A 13,579-nucleotide genomic window follows, 5' to 3' on the forward strand; every position below is an offset into this window, starting at 1 on the left:
GTGGTCGCAAGCAGCCCCTTGTAATCAGGTGATGTGACTATGACGTTATTTCCTTTCATAACGGAAGCAGGAGCCTGTCAGCAAGTAGTCCAGGTCCAGAAAATCAAATATGCGCAATGTCTTACCAGTGAGGAAATCAGGGGCCATTTCTTAGTCCCCCAGTCACTGAATTCATGTACCTTTGTGTGGAGCCTGCTTGACCACGAAACCGAGCCTCGAACCGAAACCGAAGCACTAGCGCACCTAATTTACATATGGCATCACCACATTAAATCATCCGTCATTTTTATTCTATACTATTAGCACGTTGAATGCTTTTTCTGAAACGGCGACGCGCGACAGGCGGCGGAGGAGGGTTTTCTTAGACACTCGGAGAATACCCTCTTAATTTCTAGGCCTCATTTTTTTCCTTTAAAAAGCAGTGAAGGGCTACCCCGATTATCGGTCTGTCTCAAGCTGCTAAGCTTGCATAGGCAGGCGTTGTGACCCCCGTCAGCTTTCCAGGCAGCACGATCCATTGGCACATTATTGGTACAGTATTGACGACGCCCAGTCCAACATTGGAGCAGTGCGTTGCCAACACACTGGTGTAACCAACCACTTCGCCAAAGTGCCACAATGAGCATATATTTTTTACTGCCGCAAAAATTATTTCATTGCTTTATGCAAAACTTTGACCTGTGTGGTATTTCGGATCGACGCTTCGCATTTGTCACGTAAAATATATAGGTGGTAATAAATGCGCGGAATGTTTTCTTTCTTTCTTTGCTGTTGAGCCCGTTAGTGCAATACTCGCACCAATTTTTAGTGCAGCAGCGCCTTTTGTCAATTCCAGAGCCGTTGATATCGACATATGCTACGAGTGCCCCCAGGTACATTTCCAGTCATTTGGGCTCTGCGCAGATTTTCGTACATCTTCTTGCATTGCTATGCACCTCCGCCATGTACGAATATGTCGACAGTCACACGCTAGATGAGCTAGAATGAGTTTTCATCACTGCTCATTGGTACACGCAGACATATAAAAGGTTTAGCTCAACTAAGATGCAGACAGTCCCTGAACAGAATATGAACGATGCTTTTGCGATCAAACTCTTCTATTATATTGCGTAGCGGAAATATGTTTGTTGCCTTGTGTTGTGAGTGAGTGAGTGAGTGAGTGAGTGAGTGAGTGAGTGAGTGAGTGAGTGAGTGAGTGAGTGAGTGAGTGAGTGAGTGAGTGAGTGAGTGAGTGAGTGAGTGAGTGAAAAACTTTATTTAGCTCTAGATTGGCTTCTCTTCTGCGGTTTTCAGACGGCTTCGTCCATCTTCTAAGACAAAGGTCGGTTGCCCTTAGTCCAGGGCTCCGATGGACGCTGCTGCCAGTTGTCCTCACCGAATCAGACCTTGGTCGACTCGGCGATCACTGGAGAGCACTCCCTCCCATTGCTCCGCATTCGGGTTTGTTGTAAAACGTTCCCTTTGGCGAACGCCGTTTGGCGAACGCCAGCCAGAATGTCTTCCACCATTCACCTCGTTCCTTCTTTCCTCCTTCCCCCTCTCCCGGTCAGGCTATATAAGCCGGTTGTTCGGCCTGAATAAGCGCCTTTCCACTTCGAGCGTCCGTCTGTGGTTCATGTAAGCACGGAACGCGCAATGCGCGTACTTGTGATGTAACACCTTGGTGTGCAAGGGCGAATATGTAGACATTATTTTCGCGCGCATCTAAACAAATTAATTGCACTAACGCCCCGGAAGAAGACTGCAGTCATGAGATTAGGAGACGCCTGCTTCTGGGAAAGAGTGCCATGGCTAGCCTTGACCGCCTAGTAAAGAGCAGAGACATTAGTCTGCCAACCAAGATCCGTATAACTCGTGCTATGGTCTTTCCAGTTGTGATGTATGGATGCGAGAGTTGGACTGTGAAGAAGGCTGACCGCCGAAGAATTCACATGTTTGAATTGTGGCGCTGGCGGAGACTCTTGAGAGTTCCTTGGACAGCCAGAAGATAAAACCATTCGGTATTGTCGACCATAAACACTGACTGCTCATTGGAGTGTCAAATTCTAAAGTTAAAGCTCACCTACTTTGGTCATCTGATGAGGAGAGAGGAGTCGCTGGAGAAAGATTTGATGTTGGGAAAGGTTTTGAGGGTCACCGGAGAAGGGGTAGGCAGCGAACGCGATGGTTAGATGGCATCCTCGAGGCGCTGCAGATGAAGTTATGCGATGTTAGGAAGGTAGTGAGAGACCGGAAAGTGTGGCGTGACATGGATCACGAAGAGTCGGACACGACTGAACGACTGAACTGAACGCATCAGAAGAGCGTGACGGCCAAAGCATGATCCGTATTCTGTTCGCGATTGTGTTAAGGGGCTCTGAAAAAAATCACTCGTGAAAGTCGTCCATCTTTCTCTCGTCGTGAGACTATGGACTCACGAATAAACAGCCACACCGACGTTTATTCCCTATCGCTACCTTTCTGCAAATGGCGATTGTCTTGTTCTTTCTATGTACCTACTTGTATTAGCCACTCATAATGGCCGCAACTATTTTTATTGGGAATTTCTTCGGCGCTTAAGCTTTCGCACTGTTGGCATCAGCTCTACTTTAGATGACAAAGCCCAATTGTTTCTTTTGTAAAGCATAACAGCCGCCTTGTCATTACACTTGGTTTTCCATTGTGACTGCCGAAGAGAAGCGACTAGTGGGTATCCTCCGAGAACAGCTCCTTGAACCTAATGTCCAGCTGCTGCGCGAGCTTGTCCACAAACTCGAATGTGTTGAGGTAGTCCCTTCGATCTACCTTGCCGAAGCCTTTGACACACAGCGCCAGGTCCTTGGTCATGTAGCCCGACTCGATAGTGTCGAGACACACCCGCTCCAGGCACCTGGCAAACGCGACCAGCTTGGCGTTGCCGTCAAGCTTGCCCCGGTGCGCAAGACCTTTGGTCCAGGTGTAGACGGAAGACAGCGAGTTGGTGGACGTTTCGAGTCCAGCGGTGTGGCGCCTGTAGTGCTTGGTGACTGTGCCGTGCGCGGCTTCTGTGAGCGTCGTCTTGTTGTCCGGGCATATGAGCACACTCGTCATGAGTCCCAGCGAGCCGAATCCCTGCGCTATGAAGTCGGCCTGGATGTCCCCGTCGTAGTTCTTGCAGGCCCAGACGAAGCCACCTTCCATGCGCAGTGAGCGCGCCACCATGTCGTCCATGAGCCGGTGCTGGAAGAAGATGCCCTTCTCCATGAATCGATTCTTGTACTTCTTCTGGTATAGGAGCTCGAAGATGCCCTTGAAACGGCCGTCGTACTTCTTCATGATGGTCTCCTTGGTGCTCAGGTAGAGCGGGTAGCCGCGTTGCAGAGCGAACTGGAAGCAGCTGTAGGCGAATTCGGTGATGGAGCGGTCCGTGTTGCACATGGCGGCCGCCACTCCAAGGGTGTCTTCGAACTCGTACACCTTTGGAGGGAGAAAAGAAGCGGCTAAAAAGGAGACTCCCATATTAAAAAAAGAAAAAAAACTGTAGGAGTTATCTCTGTTAAATCGATTATAGTCTGAAAGCACTGGCTTTTTTCTTTTACTTGTTCTAACTCTGTGTAATTGCTGTTTTTTACATGTCGGAAACAAAGGTTCTGTGGCTATGGGCCTGGTGCTGTAATTTCTGCTGTACACGTGGTGTCATTTGGAAGCCATCGCGTCTAATAGCGGATGTTTAATCCTATATAATCCTGGTTATAACGAGCGATAGCATCCGCTGCGGTAGCTCAGACGCTCGGCTAGCTACTGAACCGAATACCTGGCGTCGAACCCGACAGGCTCGACAACGTTGCGACTGTTTTTAAGTGTGAAAACACTACAAGTGGTCGTTGGTCAGTCATAGGCTCCGCCTCTCTCCCCGTTGACTGGCGAAATTGAAAGATCCGTCGGGCATACACGCATGTTGGGGGCGCTATACTAGACTTTTGAATTCCCGCGCAAGGGTACGTGTTTGTAACCTCACGAGGCCGCTTAGCCAATCAGAGCGACAGTACAAACAAAGATCGGACAAGCTTCTTGGTCGGTGGTGGTGAGTGTTTTCGTCCTAAACTGAGAGAAAATCATGCTGAAGGTGGTATGAGCTCACCGTCGAGTACAATCAGCGACCGTGGATCATAGAAGTGCATATACGCGTATAACTAGAAAATATTTCCTACACTATTTAAAAGATATTTGTTTTCTAAGCCTCCGACGGCGCCGCGACAGGACACGAAGTACATGACCGTATGGTGAGAGATGAGTACGTGCAGTCGGCACCTTATGCGGCCTGGTTCCCACCCTTCCGCAGCCTATTAGCAGTATATCTTCGCTGTGAGCAAGAACACATCGCCTTCACAACCGTGAATGCCGCTAAGTACAAGCTGCGCAGTGTTTTTCGACTTTTGACGTAGATGGAATTTAACAAATTCACAGTACAAGACGCTGTGTGTAGATTCGGTACTCCCGCAGTAACGGCAACCTATAGCCTAGCAGAGTGCATCGTGCAAGGAATTTAGGGAAGCCAGAGTATGCGTTCACACGATGAAGGTGGGCAAGGATGGAATCCTGAGGCTGAACTGAATAGGTGAACTGATTCTCTAGCAGCGTGGTTTCCGGCGCACTTGAAGTGGCTGGGAGGGCGACGGTTCATTTGAGGACAGGTACTGCAGGACACTATAATGGCATAACTCGCGTTCCGCTAGAACAAGTGCATCAACTGGTATGTTGCAATGCAGAGAAAGCAGGTAATGGCTAGTTGTACCTTCTTACTTTATGTAAACTCACGCTAATATTCACAATTGTTTTAAGAGATTAAAAAAAAAAAAACTTCATATCAGGACTAACTAAAAATGTGATTGTGAGCAAACTTACGATGTCCCGTTTTCTGAATTAACTACCACGACTGGATTCTACGCTGCCCGTTCAGAAACTAAGACTTAAATCTATTTCTGTTTTCACAGTTTTAAAACGCAACAGCTCTCCTATACCTTGTTTCTAACCGATCGTGCTTGCTGATTCGTGCCATTTTTTATATTCAACTGTTCTTGCTACATTATTTCAGCGTAAACTTTAGGCTAACTAAGTGCTGAGTGCTGTATTCCTTGAAAGCTCGAAAAAGACACTTACCTTAACGTTGTAAGGCGAACCAATGGTGGGCGCGTACTTGATTTCGAGCGTCCCGGGCCCGGGCACTACGAAGTCCCTGCCGTTGTACTGGTCACCACACGCGTGCCGTGCGATGATGATGGGCTTGCGCCATTGCTTCACCAGCGGCGGAATGTTGCGGCACACGATGGGCTCCCGGAACACGGCGCCGCCGAGCATGTTGCGGATGGCCGCGTTGGGTGACTTCCACATGCGCTTCAGGTGATACTTCTCCAGCACGTCCTTCTCGGCGGTGATGGTGGCGCACTTGACGCCCACGTTGTAATTCTTGAGCGCCTCGGCCGCCTCCAGGGTGACCGTGTCGTTGGTCTGGTTGCGGTGCTCGATGGACAGGTCGAACACCTTCAGGTCGGCCTCGACGTACGGCTGGATGAGCCTGTCCCGGACCAGGTCCCAAACGACGCGAGCCATGTCGTCACCGCGCATCTCGACCACAGGCCCGCACTTCAGCTTGTTATCCATGGCTTCCAGAGGAAAGGTCGAAGCCTGGAGTGCAGAGCTCGCTCGGGGAACGTCGGAAAAAAAAAATCCGTTTCTCCTTCTCCTCGCACGTGATACCTCGAGCCCTCAGAACGTGGGGTTTCTTCGTTTTCTTTTGACCGGCATGCGCGAGAACAAAAACGCACATTTTGCATTTTCGTGCTACGATTCAAACAAACATGAGAACTTGAACAATTAATTAGAAGACAACAATGAGTACTAACTTTATGTCGTTTGGAGAGCGCACAGTCAATTCACTGAGAATTCATATAAGTAGCGAAGTCATGCTATCATCACCGTGGCTTATGTCATATCGATAGTGTGCATCTCGGTTCTCAGTGCCCGAGACTCAGGGGAACGTGATCACGCTAAACGAAAGCATCCACGACACGTAGATACTTTGACAGATGCCTCCCAAAGTGATGAAAAGCAGCACTAGGTATTTGTACCCAGGCACTCGATCGCAGCTTTTCTGTACGGATCCCAGATTACACACCAATATTTACTGCTGAATTGCTTGCAATTGACTCGGCCTTCCAAAAAGTTTCCTGTAATATTACTCACATTCTCTGACTGCCTGTCAGTCTTAACTACCCTGGAAAGCCCCAAGACGCGTCTTTTGAGGCAAACCCTTATGTTTTTCCTTCCGTCACATATACAGGAAGTGCATTTTCAATGGGTTCCGGGACACTGCGGCATCGCTTCTAATACAATGGCGGATTATTTAGCAAATTCAGCTCTCAATGGGCCTGTTGCCAATGTTGTACCTAGCATTATTTTGCTAAATATATTCTATTTCGAGCGGTTCTAAATACCGCACTCTTGAGCCGTGAGCCATTCCCTGCGAATGCGGATTTTGAGCATTTAAATTTCCATTGGAATATCCGGTATTGTAGCTCGAGGCAATGTATACGATCTCCATGACGCCCTATAGCGTTGTAGAATTCCTTGCATCAATCTTTATTTATGTCGCTCCTGATTCGCGCAGTCGAATCTTTGTGCATCATGCGATGCCGTGGAAACCATTGAGTATTATATCCTCTAATACCGAAGGTATGCTCCTCCGACATATATAAGAGAAGAACTGAGTTGGAAATTCCTCTTACTCTTAGGACTGCCGTTCACAGTTCTTGCCCTCCTCTCCCAGGGTGCAACCGTCTAAGCGGACGCCCTAAAACCAGTGTGTGAGTTACTCCATAGCTATAACAATGCGGTCTAAAGCTTTGTTAGTCAGGGCACTCTGTCTGATTATACTTACAAATTTCCTTTGCATTTTTAAAGTTTCTTTTTTGGATTACTATTCTTAACACATTAAACATTTTCTAAATTATTTTAGCAACACTAATTCCTAATTAATAAGTTATATATGATGCTGTTTAAGTCGGGACTATGTAGTCAATTTTTACACATGCACTGAACTCTAGTCAGTCTCTCACTGTGGGTATGTGCCCTATACACAAAGACGAGAAGAAGAAGAAGCATCATCCCACCTGCGACGCCGTGGATATGGGCAATTTTGTCTGAGGTCATCATCATCATCATCATCATCACTCAGTTTCGTCTATAACATGTCTTCAACTAGTCATACACTTTCAGCGCACCGAACAAAGCGGTACTTCAGAGCGGCAGCGTGCAGAGCCGAAACAGAGTGCAGCTTTTGCCGAAAAGTTGATGCATCCGAAGCCATTTCGCACGGAGTCGACTCCCCTTTTTCTCATCTCACATTAACGATTTTCCACGCGCGATTTGATCTAAAATCCGACTGTATTCCGACTACTCGACTCTGTGTTATGTGACATTATTTTATATCTTCTTGATCACCCTAGCATTAATGACTCAGTCCTCAGATTTCCGAGATGGGGGCGGAACATATGTCAAATGAAGGTTAATTTACGTAACAGCGTGGTTATGTCTTCCAGTTACAGAACCCGCCCCTTTACAACTACGAATTTCGTGTCAACTCCCTCAACGACTCAGGCTAAGACAGGCGCCGTAGTAGCGAGCTCCGGAAATTTCGAGCACCTGAGGTTTTTTAGTGGGCCCTGACATCGCACAGCACATGGAGCGCCATGCTCTTCGTCTCCATCGAAAAGCGGCCGCCGCACCCGGAATTCAGTCCCGCACCCTTGGGTACAACAGCCCATCTGGAACCCTTGTAAGCAGTGCGAAATAGAGTTGAAACCTCCCAAAGGAAAAAAGACATGTATTTATCACCGTTACGCCAACCAGTTCTCGCTGCCAGCAGTCATGTGTTCACTTAAAACACATCACTCGCCGAACAACGGTGCGTCAACTCGTTAAAATGTTTCACGGCATTATACTCATTCATCCTGTCGCTTCTTCTATAGCCGATAGGTCTCCTTCGCTAAATGTTTAACCAGTATGCGCTTGTCCTATATATATATTGTCACGTGGTGGTGACCAGGGTCGATGACACAAATGAAGGCACAGGCTTGATGGTACGGAAATTAACTCTTTATTGGGCTGACTTGCGCCCGCAAAAAAATCTAAGCAACTCGGCGGCGGCGATAGCAGCAAACGTGTTGGTCGATCGTCGAACAAAGAATGCTCGTCACACTCGTCAACGCTCAATTTAAAGGCTGCACAGAACAATCTAGATAACGTCGCAAACAGCTACCAGCACGGGCTGGAACATTGTGGAAAGACACCCGAGTGGCCGGAACCTTCGAGACAGATCTCGGTGCATCTTGCGCTACAACAAAACTGATAAAGGCGTGACTCGCGACATCGAGCATTAACAAACAAAGATTACGGAACTGATACGCGGTCCAGAATCAGAGTGATAAGCCTGTATGCCGGCGGCTGTGTAAAAACAACAAATACTGTTTTGAAGGTTTCGCGGCAATATATGCACGCAAAAAAACTTTGAACATAGTTCCCCTCAAACGATTGAATATCGAAATTCACTGGCACGCCCCGATCATTCCCTCCCATTTAGCGAATTTGTGCGTGTGCTTTATCATCGCTGCTTCTATGTTTCATTTCTGTATTTTTGTAAGCTCTATTATTGTATTCTCCACCCCTGCTATAAACCTGTATACGGGCTCCAGTACGTGATAACTAAATAAATAAACTAAAGACAGAACCTATGCACGCAGAAAACATCGCAACCACTCGCTGAAAGGGCTAAAAAGGAACGGCGGAAAAGAGGGAAAAGAGCGTCCTCGGTGAGGTCACGCAGGTGCGGAATCCCGTTCTGGCACTTCTCGAGAAAGTGCAGCTAATATCCTGCAAATTCGAGTTTCAAGGCCAATACCTTATGTGTCCTCTTAGCACAAAAGCCGGCGTTGTTCGGCCATCGTCCATGCATGGGATTCGGAGACACCCCCGCTACAAAAAGCAACATGGCGCGAAATGATTCGAAAAGGACACATGGCCCACGTGACGTCACATGTCAAAAGACTGACGCAAAATTTCTCAGGAACCTTTCAAAATCTAGAGACGTTACACCAGTAACCAAAGGAAAGTGAATGAGCTGAAGATATATAATTGCGGTAATTTGGATGGGGTGAAAATCGAACCAATTCCTTCGAATTTCGGGACGAACACGCAACTGCCCATGTCACAAAAGCCTTTTTTAAAGATCAAAAACACCTTTATTCGCACATATGTCATCAGCATCATCATCCCCACTATACACCCACCGCAGAGCAAAGGCCTCTCTCATAATCCTCCAATCAACACGCTCCTTAACCAGCTGTATTCACGTAATCACCAGCATACTAATCTTGTCCGTCCACCAGTGCCTTGTTCACAAGTTGCCGCCACGTAAATTGTGGGCCGCACACGTATACCCTACCACATCTGCCCACGCAGCGGTGACGCTGCTCACAGGGCCCTACCGTTGAGGGAACGGAATCACGCGCTCGGCGCACGCCAGAGAGCATGTAGCGCGAGCACCAGCGACACACGGAAGTCGCGTCAATAAAACTTCGTTTCATACATCAAGTGCAACACTGCCAATGCTACAGCTCTTGTTTGCGCTCTCCGCATCCGCGATGAAAAATAGTGCCTACTCTTGACGAGAGCAAATAATAGTTATTTTGTCTGCAAGCTTAATACGTCTTACATTTGCCATCAACTTCATAAAGAGCACCTTTTTTAAGGAGAAAGGAACGGATTCGGTGAATTTGTATGTTTTTATGTCATTTGCGTTCGTGTCGCGTTTTCGCTGCCCCGCAACCTTGCCAGCTGTGCCACTAGATGGCGCTGACTGTGCCCTCTGCGCTGCGCATTTCATTTTGAGAAAATGGTCCTTCGGTGCGTATTTTTTCTATAAGATCCGCACTGCGAAGATGTCTAAGCACGTGAAGCAAGTTATTGCAAACTTGTATGCTCGGAATACAGTCCGTTTCCGCAAGAACCACTCTACCACAAAACGAGCGTGTAGTGATACGCCTCCATTTTTTTTTCTTGCGGACTATTGCGTAGCTTTCGCTGCGTTGCACCTGATGTATGAAACGGAGTATAGACGCAAGAGACCTACCTATAGCCACGTGTGTTCCAACTTCACGCCGAAAAAAAAAAAAACACTGCATATTTCGTTCTTGAAGATGAGCGCAGTGTTGTGAGCTTATGATTGCACTCGGCGAATGGGCTTGGCTTAATTAGACCGCTGTCGATAGTGGTCACAGGTCACCCAAGCTGAGTAAGGACCCTCTGGGTAAACAACGGCATCACAGGCATAAGCTCACAATCGTGAACATGGATATGTGTCTAGGTCGCCGAGGGTAAAGCTTCCTTTTAGTGGCGGCTCTAGTCTGGGTTGCCATTGGTTCGTGATCGCTGCACCCTGGTTGAGGTGGACGCTTGCCCTTACCAATCATATTACTTCGCTTCATTTTTTGCAGGGCTTCTTGCTCCAGCATTTTATAGCAGACGCCTTTATTGGGATTAAAAAAAGATTAGCTTAGCTCCAGAAAATTGGCTGAAGCGCCACCTGTTAGTGTCTCAAACACGCACACGACTCGTGGAGCTGTGTGATGTAGCCCATCGGCTGCAGAAGTTCCAGCATTTGTTTCGAAAGCACGCGTCAATTTCGCGAATAGGCTTTACCAACGGACTTATTTTTCGACTAAACTCAACTAAAAGACTACGTCCCCAGAGGGTATGCGTTCTTTGTAGAATCAAAAAGAAGCATTGCCCACTTAGGGTATTTGTGTGAAGAACTTCGGACGGATATGTCAGCTGACTTCCCGAGCAAAACACCAGACAACCCGGCAGCCCTCTATTTCATCTCCTAATCTACATTTTTTTTAGAGCAGTGACGCTAGGCCTCGCTCTCAAGCAAAATCGGCGTAGGCGTTGTGAGGGAAAGATCACGGGCATGACTGGCATGACTCTTGCAGCTTTTTTTGTGAGGAACAGTGCAAGGAGACAAGCACACGATACAAGGAAACCGACGGACAGAGCACTGTTCTTGCTGCGTGTGCTATTCCTCGCAAGATACTTTGCAAACTGTCTTGCCAAAACTTTCTGGCAGATGGTAGTTGGCAGGTACGTGGCATCGCGCCGTGTACTTACTGGTAGTTGGGCTGTGTGACGTCTTGAAAATACAAAACCTGCTCGAGTTTGCACGCTTTGCCTGATTTGCCTACAGCGTGGCCTCCATGGTGTGCACGAGGGGCGCACGGGTGAGGCGCCTACGCGCCCAGTGCCGCGCCCTGACAACACTGGAAAAGGTACGCATATCCATGAAGCGTCTCTGGCGCGTTCGCTCCTGTGTTGTTGCAAGACTCCGTAGGCTGAAACCGGCCGAAACAGTTCGACTGCTACTTGAAGCTTGCCCCGGTGCGACTTCCATCGCCTTTGCACACGCACGATGCTGTCTGCGCGATTGCAACACGAGGAGTTTTAAGAACATCTCATTTAATCAACGCTTGCCATAAACAATGCGCTGACCTGCGCGCGGTGCTCACTGCAGCAATAGAGGCAGCACCTCTGACGCCACCTCTCCCCACATAGCTTCTTTAACTTATTTTTATGCGAAGTGTCTAAAGGTACGTCCGACGTATCCATTCGATTCTCGTAAAGATACGGCGGACGTCGATATACAGGCTCATGGCTATATGCACGTCGAACGCGGCCACATTCCGCTTGCTACGCGTGAATGATCTTATCCTCTATGATATCAGCTAGCCGGACTCTCGATAGTTCACTATACTCTCGATGAGGTGCTACGAAGAGTGCATCCGTTCTAACATAGAGTACGGTCTTCACTTAGGGTTGTGTACGGCAAGCATCGCTGTCACGCACATAGCTGCAGGCGATGCTACGTACTGCACCAGCTCCACCAGCTGGCATCGAGATACGCACATTCACGAGCAGCTTTCGCTTCGCACTAAACTATCACCTCGATCTGCCCGTAATACGAGCGAGCTATTCCTAGCATTTACGCTGTCTTAGGTCGTGCATCGACCTCCGAAGATCTAGCGCTGGTACAACACACACGCACCTCGCCGTGCAGAACATTCAGCAGTCCAAAGTATGTATGTGAAATGGCATTATGCTTGTTCCTCACATGCAGACCGAGGAAACAGGATGTTTCTAGCTAAATTCTTCGTTTAAATTCTACCTCAGAGTCGTGGCAGAAGACATGCCGAATCTACTAGAGGCCTGCGCTGCTACTGCGGCGAGCTGCACATCGACTCGTCGAGGCGAAGACCTACTGCACCGCACCGCAAGAGTGCACAACCGGAAAGACGGAAGCGCGAATGATCCGATTTCCATGTGAACAGCAATGTTCATTGTGCTTAGCCTGCATCTTTTTCTTGTCGTTGAATTTTGCGTACATGTAGTTTAAACCTCCGCATGCTCGAGGTTAGCGTGACCCGACTGAACGGCCGCGCAGCTTTGAAACGATCGGGATCGATATGCATGCATCGCCGGACTTAGGTACGCGGTAGAAAATGTGCGCTGCACATTTCGTTGCAGAAGCTGACTCTTGGAATTTTTTAGAGTGTGCCATGCAAGTGATCGTTGCTACAACCACGCATCCATGTTCCAACGGCTGGCCTACCCCGAGGCGCATAAATGTTCAACCGTGGACGTATCAATGATCGAAGAGAGGACAGATTTTCACAATATTGGGCGCGAAATCGATAGCTACCAGTGCTCAGTGTTAGAGAAATTCTGCCTTGATCATGCGCAATTCAGTGTTTCAGGTGTGGTCTGTAGCTGTAAGTTTGAACAGTTCGCCTGTCAAGTCAGCGGCGCCAGCGATGGACCGGCGGAGCGATTTTCCACGTTACACCGCTGTCTAGCTAGAAAGCCTACCTAGGCGGCGTTTGACATTCAGCTGCTTTTTGTGGGCCCCGTAATTGAAAGCAACGCCTTCAGAAACGCGTTAAATGTTAAAAAATGTATTCTCTTCAACAGTTTCACTCCAGGCTGTCAAAGCAGGCGGACGTTGATAAAACAGTTGAGCACTCCAGTCTTTAGAAATCTGTAGAATCGCCTTCAGTTTGTAGAATTATTGGAATAGGTCACTTTCCGATCGCTGGGACATAGACCCTCATGACAGCGCTGTCACGTGAATAAGGACCACACCAGACTGAAAGCTTGTCTCATATAACATAGCTAACCAAGGTATACCTTACAGCATTGTATTGATTTTTATGGTGCATAAGCAACTAATGCTGCCATGCACCAAGAACAAGCTTGTGTAATGTATTTATTTTGTGTGTAATGACTAAAATGTTCTTTAGGATGTAGCTTGTTTAGGAACATTTTAGGAAACCAAAAATGCAGAAAATTTGCACGTCTCTCCTAGAATCATGCTGGTATGGAAAAGGATCTGTTGCAAAATTGTACAAAATGTTTCCTCTTATTTTCTCGACTCTGGCGCACGTGTAAGATATGGTTTATTGTTAGTTCATCTCCACACTCCTTGCATATTGGTTTGTCCTCTTTCATAAGTATG

At 47.8% G+C, this 13,579-nt stretch overlaps 1 pseudogene; it reads right to left on the reverse strand.

The window, feature by feature from the left end:
* Positions 1-2,682: 2,682 nt before the first annotated feature.
* Positions 2,683-5,619, reverse strand: LOC146200390 (isocitrate dehydrogenase [NADP] cytoplasmic pseudogene; annotated as a pseudogene).
* Positions 5,620-13,579: the final 7,960 nt, after the last annotated feature.

The sequence above is a fragment of the Amblyomma maculatum genome, chromosome 2 (genome assembly GCF_055883805.1).
Source record: "Amblyomma maculatum isolate TAMU_Amacu chromosome 2, ASM5588380v1, whole genome shotgun sequence".
Classification (NCBI taxonomy): domain Eukaryota; kingdom Metazoa; phylum Arthropoda; class Arachnida; order Ixodida; family Ixodidae; genus Amblyomma; species Amblyomma maculatum.